Raw genomic sequence first — 13,360 nt, 5'->3', positions numbered from 1 at the left:
TGGAAAGGTAAAATGTTAATGAGAGTTCTCTCTGAGTGATGTGATTAAAGGTAATTTTCATTTTTTTCTTTATGCTTTTTGTATTGCCTGATTTTATTTCAACTAACAAATGCTGTTTTATGGTGAGAAAAAATAAAGCTATGTTCATTTTGAGAAATCGTCTAATAAAGGAAAAACAAAAGTGAAAAATTTAATAATTCTCTTTTATACTCGTTTCTTCTTAGTGGATGTAAACCTCTTTAGAGTATACTTCTTTTGACTGCTATTAATTTTTATTCAGGTTTGAATTTAGGGTATTGAGGAGTGTGGGCTGAGAAGAGGCAAACAGGCCAGTTCTTAGACTCTTCAGGCAGTTTTCATTCTAGACAGAATAGCTCTGGACTCCCTCCCTCAGACTGCTCCTTAAAATCCCTGTAAATATTTGAATTCATGTCTTCCTTGACCAGTTACAAAAATATTCATATAAAGTTTCTTTAAATAGTCAATTTTCTTGCACATTAAAATGTTCCTTAACTAAGAAAAATCATAATGCATCTCAGTGGTTCGTTTGCTGCATATGCTTGTATAGCAAGATGTAAATAGTCTAAGCTATATAATGAAAGAGTGGTCGGAGCAGGATGAAATTGGTCAGAAAAGACTTTCATTGATGCATTTACTATGCAAATATATGTTCAGCTCCTCTTATATGCCAGGCACTAGGGCACTGGAGATACAAAGGCAAGGGACATAGCCCTTCCTGGGAAGACCTTACATGCTAGCAGGGAAAAGATTATAGCGTATGTGCAACATGAATCGGGAACTTAAAGAGGAAGGAATCCCAAAGGCTTACTGGGGATGTCAGATGTCACAAGGCATGTAACACTTGAAGATTACACAGGAATTTGCCATAAATAGGGTTTCTTGGAAGTACGTTTTCACCTGAAAGAAATGAAAGATAAGCATTGCTAGAGAGCAGCTAGAAGGTCAAGGTGGCACACAACAAACCTAAACAGATTCTGATAATAAAGGCTACAGGAGACGTTGTTCCCCTTCTTCCTCTGGGGCCCACTTCCTGCCAGGTCATTTCAGTGCATAGTAACAGAGGCACGTGATGTTGGTGCCGAGGCTTTCATCGTCCTTTGTGGATGCTTTTGGCAGGACCTCGCATACTGTGTGTGTTAATTGTTGTGTGCTAATGGCAAGATGACATACGATAGAACTTTCAACCCAGATAATAAGGGGCTTTTGCTATCAGGGCAGTGGAAGGACAGGAACTGTTGTGTGGATTCTGAGATAGCCTGACTTGATGGGCCCTGGTGTCAACATTTAGAGCAGGAAAGACTAGAAAACATCTGGTCCAATCTCCTCATTTTATAGGTTAAAAAGTAAAAAGTTCCTGAGAATGCCAAGATCTTAGCAACTGCCTTCTTCATGAATAAATTATTAAGTGTGATAATTTTGTGTAGTGTTGCTCTAGTACGTCTCTATAAACCTTAAGGAGAAGATTCATTTTGTTCATCTGGCTGGCAGAGAGGTCCTGCTTAGTTACCTAGCTCTAGCTCATGTGTTTCTTATGTTTATATAGTCAAAGGTCAAAAGCTGACTAAGAACAGACGAGTTCTTTCCTTTTGCATCATTTTTCAACTTCTCAAAGGGCTTAAAATAAACGATCATTTTCCACTATTTACTTAAGGGATTTGTTTTGCAGTATCCGTAGTTCTTGGGAACCCCCCCACCACCCCCCCGTTGTCGTTATGAAGTGCACAATCTGATTCTTACTCATCTATCAACATCTAAGGAATGCTAGTGTTAATATGTATGGTCTAAGTCACCCAAAACGGAATAAGAATGTTGAAATGGCCGGCGATGTTTGTGACTTTCCACAAATATCTTACATGTATAGAATCAGGAAATCACTCCTCCTAAGACAGAGGTGATAGACAAATTTGTCAAAGGAAAGAGAGTCTGCCCTTACTTTCTCAGGGACCATACCTACAGCAGGCTGTGAAAGGCTGGCTTCTAAGATAACCATAGCAGGCCAGTTTGACTTTGTGTAAGCATATGACGCAGGGGAATGGAAAGTAGTAGGGTTAGCATCATTTAATAAACATGTACAGTGGTTACAGAAATTCCAAGTTCAGCTAAAAGCCTCCAGTAACAAGTGTCATGGTGTATCTAAATAAGAAGAGTCATGAAACGCAATATGAAATTATCTACTAAAAGTATTGGCCAGGCATGGCGGCTTGTGCCTGTAATCCCAGTATTTTGGGAAGCTGAAGTGGGAGGATCACTTGAGGCCAGGAATTTATGATCAGCCTAGGCAACATGGTGAGACTCCATCTCTACAAAAAATTTTAAAATTATCCAGGTATGATGGCATACACCTGTAGTCCCAGCTACTTAGGAGGCTGAGGTGGGAGGATCGCTTGACCCCAGGAGTTTGAGGCTGCAGTGAGCTATGATTATGCCACTGCTCTCCACCTTGGGTAACAGAATGAAAGCCTGTGTCAAAAAAAAAAAAAAAATCAGTTTACTCCAACTGAGGCTTAATTGGGTTATGCAAGTAGGCTATCTTTGTGAATACTGATTTTGCTTAAAAATAAGAGAAACACTCAGAATATGTTTATCATTTTTATGGAATATCCCAGTAAAACAGTACATATGTGTATTGAAAGAAAGCTGGAAAGGAAAGAGGGAAGGAAGACAAAGAAGAAGAAGAGAGAGAGAGGAAAAGAAGGAAGAAGTGAAAGAACGAATGAATGAGCGTATGTATATTAGTTATGAAACCAAGGAGTAATTTCTCTTAATAAATGAATTTCCTTTTCTTTTCTTTTTTCTTTTTTAACAATTTTGCATGTTTAAAAATATTTATTTTGGCCGGGCGCGGTGGCTCAAGCCTGTAATCCCAGCACTTTGGGAGGCCGAGACGGGCGGATCACGAGGTCAGGAGATCGAGACCATCCTGGCTAATACGGTGAAACCCCGTCTCTACTAAAAAATACAAAAAACTAGCCGGGCGACGAGGCGGGCGCCTGTAGTCCCAGCTACTCCGGAGGCTGAGACAGGAGAATGGCGTGAACCCGGGAGGCGGAGCTTGCAGTGAGCTGAGAGCCGGCCACTGCACTCCAGCCTGGGTGGCAGAGCAAGACTCCGTCTCAAAAAAAAAAAAAAAAAAAAAAAATATTTATTTTTTCTTTCACTTTTATACTTTTAAAAAATTTTTTGTCAATTATACTTTTTTGTTGTTTTTTTGTTTTTATTATACTTTAAGTTCTAGGGTACATGTGCACAACGTGCAGGTTTGTTACATATGTATACATGTGCCATGTTGGTGTGCTGCTCCCATTAACTCATCATTTACATTAGATGTATCTCCTAATGCTATCCCTCCCCACTCCCCCCACCCCACGACAGGCCCCAGTATGTGATGTTCCCTACCCTGTGTCCAGGTGTTCTCATTGTTCAATTCCCACCTATGAGTGAGAACATGTGGTGTTTGGTTTTCTGTCCTAGACATAGTTTGCTCAGAATGATGGTTTCCAGCTTCATCCATGTCCCTACAAAGGACATGCACTCATCCTTTTTTATGGCTGCATAGTATTCCATGGTGTATATGTGCCACATTTTCTTAATCTATCATTGATGGACATTTGGGTTGGTTCCAAGTCTTTGCTATTGTGAATAGTGCCACAATAAACATACGTGTACATGTGTCTTTATAGCAGCATGATTTATAATCCTTTGGGTATATACCCAGTAATGGGATTGCTGGGTCAAATGGTATTTCTAGTTCTACATCCTTGAGGAATCGCCACACTGTCTTCCACAATGGTTGAACTTCCTTTTCTAACCAGCATTTCTTCTGAGGTAAATGCTAAAACAATGGACACATTCTTAAACCCACTGAAGTCCCAGACTTCTAAGAGCTTACAAAATTTTATAGCTGTCCTTATATAGAGAGGACAAATTTACACAAATTTTCACAGGAATTTCCTCTTCTGCTGAACTTCGACTCTGAATCTCTGTGGGCACTACTCCCCAGAGCATATGCAGTTTCTAAATGCCTGCTGGTTGACCTCACTAGATAAACCTAGATTCACATTCTACTTGCCCAATGTCTGGGCTCTAAAGGCTCATGCGACTGCCCTGGCAAGTGCGGATTTTACTGGATACAGTTTCTATTTGTCCACATTATAGGTTTTCTCAGATTTGCATTTTGAAAAGTATTATTGAAAAATGAAGATAGGCAGGGCCAACATGGGGAAAGCCTTGTTGACATTCATTTAATCAAGTATTCCTGAAATAAGCTGGGTGCGGTGGCTCACACTTGCAATCCCAGCACTGTGGGAGGCCAAGGCAGGTGGATCACAAGGTCAGGAGATCGAGACCAGCCTGGCCAATAGGGTGAAACCCCATCTCTACTAAAAATACAAAAATTAGCCAAGTGTGGTGGCACACATCTGTAATCCCAGCTACTCAGGAGGCTGAGGCAGGAGAATCGCTTAAACCTGGGAGGTGGAGGTTGCAGTGAGCTGAGATAGTGCCACTGCACTCCAACCTGGGTGACAGAGCAAGACTCCATCTGGAAAAAAAAAAAAAAGAAAAGAAAAGTATTCCTGCAATAGTAAATTTCCCCTTTTTATGACCACTTTCTAAATTTCATAATATTTTGTTAAATGTGTACCCTGGGACATGGGATAGATTTGTCATTCACTAGACCATTCCTCAATCCCTTTAATGCTTTCTAAGTTTCTTTCATGTGTCAGGGAAGGGTACACTAAGTGTTGAAGATGTCGAGATATTGGATATAGTCTTGCCCTCACGGAGCTCACAGTCTAGTTATTAGTACATGACTGGGTTCATAGTGGACTTGTCTGCTAAAGAGTATGAAATTTATAACCCCAAAGCCAGGCTCAGTGGCTCACGCCTGTAATCCCAACACTTTGGGAGGCTGAGGCGGGTGGATTACAAGGTCAGGAGATCAAGACCATCCTGGCTAACATGGTGAAACCCCGTCTCCACTAAAAATAAAAAAAAAAAACAAAATTAGCTGGGCATGGTGGTGGGCTCCTATAGTCCCAGCTACTCGGGAGGCTGAGGCAGGAGAATGACATGAACCCGGGAGGCGGAACTTACAGTGAGCTGAGATCGTGCCACTGCACTCCAGCCTGGGTGACAAAGTGAGACTCTGTCTCAAAAAAAAAAAAAAAAGAAATTTATAACCCCAAACTCTCCTATTCATGGTCTGCCCCCTCTGAAATCTGATATTTGTGTTGCTGTAGAGTAATCTTTCAACTTGTTTTGTTGTCTTGAGAATAATAAGCATTCAAAATAACAAATATTATCGAGCCAGGTGGTAAGAACACATGATAGGCAGACTTATAAGACGGCCACCAATGATTCCCTGTGCTCATGGCCTTATGTAAGAAACCCCCTCCTCTTGACTGTTGGCTAGACCTAGTGACTTGCTTCTAACCTATAAGATATAGCAAAGGGGATGGGATGTCACTTCCTTATTAGGTCAGAAAAGACTGTGACTTCTTTCTCTATTGCTTTCTTGGCTTGTACACTTTGGTGGAGCAGACTTCCTATTGGAGAAGCACACCTGGCTAGGAACTGAGCCCTTTAATTCACCAGTCCATGAAGAACTGAATCCTGCCAACTACCATGTGAACTTGGAAGCAGATTCTTCCCCAGTCTGGCCTTCTGATGAGACCAAATGTTCGGCCAACATCTTGATTACAGCCTTGCGAAATGCTGAGAAAAGGACCCAGTTAAGCTGTGTCCAGCTTCCTGACTCACAGAAACTAAGATAGTACATGTATCTTGTTTTAAGATGTTAAGTTTTAGGATAACTTGGTATGCAACACAGGTAATTAATTTAAAAAAATTCTGTTCTCGAGGAGTTGACAGCAGAGCTGGAGTAAGGTAGGACGCTAACTACAGCTCAATGTTAAAGGTAGTGCCATCTCCAGTGATTCCACAGAGGTTGCTAATTCTGTGCATTTAGCATGTTAATTCTCGTGTCAAGCCATCTTGATTTCTGTTCTTATAGATTTTCCAGCTGGAAAGACTTGACCAACTCTGTCTCTGCAGCTTTTATCCTGTATTCCACCTCAAAAGAATGATGATAAATAGTTTAATGTCCAACAAGACTACATGTTCCTTGAAAGTAGGAAAAGGACCAGGCATGGTGGCTCATGCTTGTAATCCCAACACTTTGAGGAGGCCGAGGCAGTAGGACTGCTTGAGCCCAGGAGTTCAAGACCAGCCTGGGCAACATAGCGAGACCTTGTCTTTACAAAAAAAATACAAAAATTAGCCGGGCGTGGTGACACACTTGTAGTCCCAGCTACTCAGAGGCTGAGGCAGGAGGATCGTGTGAGCCCAGGGATGTCGAGGCTGCAGTGAGCCAAGATCATGCCACTGTACTCCAGCCTGGGTGAGACCCTGTTTTGAAAAAAGAAAGAGAGAGAGAGAGAGAGAGAGAGAGAGAGAGAGAGAGAGAGAAAGAAGGAAGGTAGGAAGGAAGGAAGGAAGGAAGGAAAGGGAAGGAAGGAAGGAAGGAAAGAAAGAAAAAGAAAGAAAGAAAGAAAGAGAAAGAAAGAAAGATTTTATACTTAGTGCTCTTTCATAGTGCCTAGTTCATGCCCTTTCATGTGGAGGGAAGGCTCACTAAATATTAAATGATGAACTATATTCTCAGAGTTAGTAAAAGAGCAAAAAGCACACGAAAGGTCTCTGAGAATTCTGGATGCATCTGGACATAGGTTTTGGTGGGGGGCTTGCTTGAGCAGTGTTATATAGGGCTCTGATGCACAATTCATGAGCTAAACATAAGATATGGAAGAATTCTACAGGTACTAATTTTGTGATACTCCAGAAGCTTTCCAGAATGTCCAATGCAGCAGCTTTGAGTGCTGTTTTTACTGATTTTTATTTATTGTAACTTTGTTATAAACAATAAAATTCATAGCACAGCTGCCTGTGCTATGCCTGTAAGCCCTGGATACTCACCATCACCATCACCATATATCACAGGACAACCTACTGCAAGCACCCACAACTTTCCGCTGGAGGGCTTCAGCCTGAAGTGCGGGTGCAGCCCTCAACCAATGACCGTGGCAATGGGAGGGAAAAACCCCAAGCTTTCTTGCCTTTTTTATGTGGCAGGACTCTGAGATGTGCTCTATGCTGTCATTCATAGTTCTCCAGTGGGACTGAACCCCATAGACTCACGTGGGTAACTCATTCAGTAATACTTCCTTGGGTCATCCCTAAAATAAACTACTCGGACTCAAATCCTTGTCTCAAAGTTGGATTCTGAGGAAATCCAACTTATGATGCAAATGAACAGAGACAAAGATAGGAGGCTTGGCTGGGCACAGTGGCTCACGCCTGTAATCCCAACACTTTGGGAGCTGAGGCCGGAGGATTGCTTGAGTTTAGGAGTTTGAGACCAGCCTGGGCAACATGATGACCTCATCTCTACAAAAATTAGCTGGGTGTGGTGGCATGCACCTGTAACCTAGCTACTTGGGGGGCTCAGACGGGAGGACAGCTTGAGCCTGGGAGGTCAAGGCCGCAGTAGGCCATGTTTGAGCCACTGCACTCCAGCCTGGGTGACAGAGCAAGACCCTGTCTCAAAACAAAACAAAAACAAAAACAAAAAAACAAAAAAAGAAAGACGGGAGGCTTAAGTGCTAGTCATTGATTTAGTCAAGCACCTCAGGAAAGAGCTAGACTTAGCTTGGTGAAGTGGGATCCAGTGGAGAAGGCTGGGAGGAGCCGGACTTATAAGTTGACTTGCTCACTGGGGTGGGGTGACAGCTGGAGCCAAAGGGTGTGTAACAGGAGCTGGTAGCTTATGGGAGCAGCTATGGCAGGGATCTGGCCTGCAGGAGTCTGGTAATGTATCAGACAGGAGAGCACTGGGTTGGCAAATCCTGGTTGGATCTGGATGTCCAGGCAGCCAGGCAGTGATAAGAAACGTCATCAGCAGGGAGCCGGACTCTGACTTCAGTCAGGGTCGGAGGGGGCTTTCCATCCTCTAAGGATGAGCTGCTGGGACAGAGCGGAGCCCCAGTGCTTAGGGAGACTTTGGTGCTGAACATGAAACAACACACGGCCTCAGGCAAAAGAAATGCAAGAAAGCTGAATCCAAGACCAGGCATAAAGACTGATGAGACAGCAGCATGGGCTTTGGAATCTGAGAATCCTTGATTTGAATCCAGCTTCCTAACTTTCCAGAAGGGTGACTTGGGACATTTTGATTAGTCTTTCAGAGCTCAGTGTCCTTATCAGGAGAATGCGGACAGTGGTTCCTCCCTGATAGGGTTGTGGTAGAATTTTAATGATGTAAATATGAAGAGAGAATATGAGGACAGTGGATCACTTCTATATCTGAGTAAACAAGGACGACTCTGAGAGGCCACGCTTTCCACTGGAATCGGAACTTGCTTTGAATACAGATAGAAGATAATGATGTTCTCAGAAACATGATTGATCAAAGAACCCTACCATATCCTTTCTTACGTTACTTCCTCATACCAACCGACCACTTTTGCTGAAGATGATGCTTTTCAGGCAGAAGGCAGAGGAAGCTGCGTGACTCAGACATTATCACCAGGGACGTTAAGCAGGCTGGCCCATCGCAAGAGCCAAGGAGCGTATGTGAGTGTGTGTGCATGCATGTGTTCCAGAGAGGTGGGGTACAGGGGGTGGGATGGGGAGGTCTTCAAGGTGTCAGATTGTGTTTTCGCTCCTGGGGAACTGGCATTACATCCATGTTGATGAGAAGAGAGGTTCAAACAATTCCTGCCTAAGGTTGGATGGGTCGTAGAGACTGGAAGAGGTCAAGGGTAAGGTAGCCCAACAATGGGAAGAGAAAGGTTGGAGAAGCCGTGGAGTAGGAAGGATCCAAAGCCAGATTTCAGTGCTGAGGCACTAAACATGCCAAGACCCATGCACCTGGGGCAATAATGCCCTCCTGGGCCAGAGTAACATTCACAATGCTGAACTACTGGTAAGGTTCAGGTGCTAGCAAGTTAAGACAGATGCTGGCCAGCAGTATGTCAGTGTTTTCAGCCCTGGCTCCAGGGGTCGGCCAGATAGCACCAGGAATACATATCTATTGGTGCTCCCGGTAGTAATTACTACATAGAATCCGCTGAATGTTCTATTTCCAGGACTCACACATATGAGGCTAACTTTGTATGAGGCCTGTTAGAAAAGAGAGGAGGTTACAAAAAACACAGGAGCTTTCTGGGAAATGTGGCTATTTAAATAACAACACTTGCATCAAATGTCCTTAAACTGACCGAGAAATCTAGGGGAGAAAATTCTCAAGCTGTATGTTTCTCAAAAAACAAACAAAACAAACAAACAAACAAAAAAACAAAACTACTTTCCACATCTTTGGGCTAACAGATAATATTTTTTAATGATGTAGACTTCCCAACAACTTTTAGAATACTGACAAATCAAACAGTGGCTAACAACTATAAATCAACACAGAACTTGATTTCCTTTGAAATCGAGCTGGAGGAAGGCTTAAGTCATTCCACAAGCCCCATTTCTGTGAGGCAAGGTCTAGTGAAGTCCCAAGGAAGTGGCTATAGTCTTGTTGTGGCTTTTCAACCTCCTAAACCCTCCCAGCTCTTGAATGGCAAATGCCAAAAAATATGGGTCACTTTTACTGCTGCAACTGTCTCCAGCTCTAGCCACCCAAACCAAGCCTGCAAGGGGCCTAGTAACACTGGGGAAGTGCAAGTGTTTATTTTTAAGTAAACAACTTTTTTTTTTCTAGTTTAATCAAAAAACCTCTGATAAGGTTTGGTTTTAAACTATATGCAAATATCGCAATCTCTGAAGAATTTAGCAAAGACTTATTTTTTTCTCTTTCCAGTCTCTTGACAGACACAGCCTTGCGTAAAAGGAAGCTGATTCTAAGAGCACACAAATCAGCAAATGCATTTTAGTGCATAAATTCATAAATTCGACTGTGGAGTTGTACCTTGGTTTCCTAGTTTCTGCTTAAAAATTTATAAAAAGCAGAGTTAGATGCAGTTTTCAGTAGATAGCCTCCACTGTGTGAACCAAGTCAGATTTCAATTCTTCATCTAAAGGTACTAATTGACGTTGTCAGATGCTTTCTGATGTAGATCCCCAATCCAAGGGCCAGCAGGTGAGACAGAAGCAGAGACGGAAGAAAAACCTTCAAAAATTCTTTTTAGAAAATACTCCCTTTTGGCCAGGCGCAGTGCCTGTAATCCCAGCACTTTGGGAGGCTGAGGTGGGAGGATCACTTGAGCCCAGGAGTTCAAGACCAACCTGGGCAACATAGTGAGATCCTGTCTCTACAAAAAAAAAAAAAAAGTAGCCAGCCACAGTGATGCATGCCTGTGGTCCAAGCTACTTGGGAGGCTGGGGTGGGAGGATTGCTTAAGCCTGGGAGCCATGATCATGCCACTGTACTCTAGCCTAGATGACAGAGGGAGGCCCTGTCTGAACGAACTAAAGAAAGAAAGAAAGAAAGAGAGAAAGAGAGAAAGGAAGAAGAAAAGAAAAGAACCCCCTTTCATCATAACACGTGTGTTGTTCATGCTGAGAGATGCTGTGTGCTTTTTATGTTTGTTTAAAGAAGTTACCTTTTGGCAAGTGCTATGGCTTGAATGTGTCCCCTCCAAAATTCATCTTGAAACATAATTCTGATTGTGGCTGTATTAAGACTCAGGGGTTTTTGGATGTGAGATGTGATTAAGTCATGAGGGCTTCCCCATCAAGAATAGATTCATGCCTTAAAAGGGCTGGAAGGAACTAGCTCAGGCCCTTTTGCCTCCTGTCCATTCCATTATGTGAGGACACAGTGTTTGTCTGCTCCGGAGGATGCAGCAACAAGGCGTCATCTTGGAAGTGGAGACTGGACCTTCAGCAGACACTGAATATGCTGGCACCTTGATCTCAAACTTCCCAGCCTCCAGGACTATGAGAGTAAATTTCTGCTCTTTATGAATTACCCAGTCTGTGGTATTTTGTTACAGCAGCACAAACAGACTAAGACAAGGGGAAGATTTCAGACCAACCTGACTAATCCTGTGTTCAATCTGAGTTTTTCTTCAAAATGCTTTCAACTCATCTCAATGTGATCTTCCTCAGGCTGAAAGCTGTTTTATTGCTCTGGTACAATCAGCGACTATTTTCAGGGTGTCCGTGAGTGAGGTTCATGCTGGGCACCACGTGGTGTTTTTTGCATGTCATGACTGTAAATGGAAATTGAAGTTAGAGCCCTGCTCCATCCCCATGCTTACTAGGGTACAGTTGCACCCACAGGCCCTCCAGGTCCTCCTCCTGCAGCCCCAGAGCTCTGCAGCTCGGTGGTCAGAGGGCAGATAGGAGGCTTGTCAGGATCTATGGCTAAGAGCAGCAAGAGTCTAAACACACCACTGTTATTTTTTACAATATATTTTCATTTATTTATTTATTTATTTATTTTTGAGACAGAGTCTCACTCTGTTGCCCAGGCTGGAGTGCAGTGGCGCAATCTCAGCTCACTGCAACCTCTACCTCACAGGTTCAAGCGATCCTCCTGCCTCGGCTTCCCTAGTAGCTGGGATTGCAGGCACGCACCGCCACTCCCAGCTACTTTTTGTATTTTTAGTAGAGATGGGGTTTCATCATCTTGGCTAGGCTGGTCTCAAATTCCTGACCTGAGGTGATCCACCTGCCTCAGCCTACCAAAGTGCTGGGATTATAGGCATTAGTAACCATCCCTGGCTGCTTTTATTTTTTTAAATAAAAGTGACATAATATTCAGATCAGGTCCATTTTCCTACCTTTTTAAATTACTTTCTTCCTCTTCTCTCCCCAGAGACAATAACTAATAGTTTCCTTTAGTACATGATTCTCTTTATTATTTTCTATGTATCCATTATCAATATATATGGTGTCTTTACAATTAAAACAATTTTATCACACTATAGAAATATTTTTGCAACCTGCTTCTTTTTTCTTCTCAATGATTTTTTGGTAATCTATGTTAATAACATCAGTACCTAGAGCCCTGGTTCATGTTTTAAACTGCTGGGGATTTTTTGTTTGCTTTTTCTTGCTCTGTTGCCCAGGCTGGAGTACAGTGGCACAATCATAGCTCACTGCTGCCTTGAACTCCTGGGTTCAAGGGATCCTCCCACCTTAGCCTCCCGAATAGCTGGGGCTACAGGTGCACACCACCACATCCAGCATCAACTGCTGTTTTAATGTTCTTGGGAATATTCACTTTATTTTTCATTTCCCTATTGATAGACTTCTAGATTGTTTCCAACTTTCTGTAGATGTCTTCTGTGCAAGATGTCTTCTATTTGCAAGTTTCTATAGAAAAAGATTTTCTGGGTCAGTACATACATTTTTGTTAGATATCAGTAATTCAATATCAAAATGGCTGTACTAGCTTTCACTCCCACTACTAGAATATAGTAAGTTCCTATTTTCTACATCCTTTTCAACATCTCATATGTCTGGATAAATATTGTAGATAATCAGATGTATATACCATGGTATCTCATTTTAATTTTTTTCTCTGATTATAGTGAGGCTGAGCACACTTTTGTGATTTTGGTGATTTTGTTTTCCTTTTCTGCTTCCTGTTCATATTTTTTCTCATTAAACAAAATTTTTTTTTTGCTTATTAATTTTTTCCTTGTAACTAATAGTTTGTTATGCGTGTTATACCTTTCCTTGGTTCTGTGGCTTGTTTTGTAACTTCAATTTTAAATGAAGTTTTTAATTTTAGTGTCATCTATAAAATACAAGCAAATTTATAAATCTTTCCCTTTATGGTCCAGGCGTGGTGAATCAGGCCTATAATCCCAGCACTTTGGGAGGCCAAGGCGGGCAGATCACTTCAGCTCAGGAGTTTGAGACCACTCCGAGCACCATGGTAAAATCCTGTCTCTACCAAATATACAACAACAACAACAAAAACCAGGCATGGTGGTGCATGTCTGCAGTTCCATCTGCTTGGGAGGCTGAGGCAAGAGCATCACTTGAGCCCAGGTGGCAGAGGTTGCAGTGAGCTGACACACTGTAAGACCTTGTCTCAGAAAAGAACTTTTCCTTCATGATTCATGTCTTTTCTGTGTCATAAAATATGTTTAACTAGTCACAGTAACAAAGACATGGAATCAACGGAGGTACCTATCGACAGTGTATTGGTTAAAGAAAATATGGTACATATATACCATGGAATACCAGGCAGCCGTAAAAAAGAATGAAATCTTGTTATTGGAAGCAACATGGATACAGCTGGTCATCATCCTAAGTGAATTCATGCAGGAACAGAAAACCAGATATCACATGTTCTCACAAATAGGAGCTAAACATT

General features: G+C 42.3%; 1 long non-coding RNA gene across 2 annotated transcripts in view; it reads right to left on the bottom strand.

Moving 5' to 3' along the window:
• Window positions 1-215: 215 nt before the first annotated feature.
• The window catches only part of LOC117064144, a 67,968-nt gene continuing 54,823 nt past the window's right edge, over window positions 216-13,360 (bottom strand). For both annotated transcript variants that reach the window (XR_004429283.1, XR_004429282.1), the window contains exons 3-4: window positions 11,064-11,240; window positions 216-918 (exon numbers count right to left, since the gene is read on the bottom strand). This is a non-coding gene — a long non-coding RNA (uncharacterized LOC117064144). The remainder of the gene's footprint in view (window positions 919-11,063; window positions 11,241-13,360) is intronic.

Source organism: Trachypithecus francoisi, unplaced genomic scaffold (genome assembly GCF_009764315.1).
Source record: "Trachypithecus francoisi isolate TF-2019V2 unplaced genomic scaffold, Tfra_2.0 Lachesis_group19, whole genome shotgun sequence".
NCBI lineage: Eukaryota > Metazoa > Chordata > Mammalia > Primates > Cercopithecidae > Trachypithecus > Trachypithecus francoisi.
The sequence above is the reverse complement of the archived record's forward strand: the minus strand, read 5'-3'. Positions and strand labels throughout refer to the sequence as shown.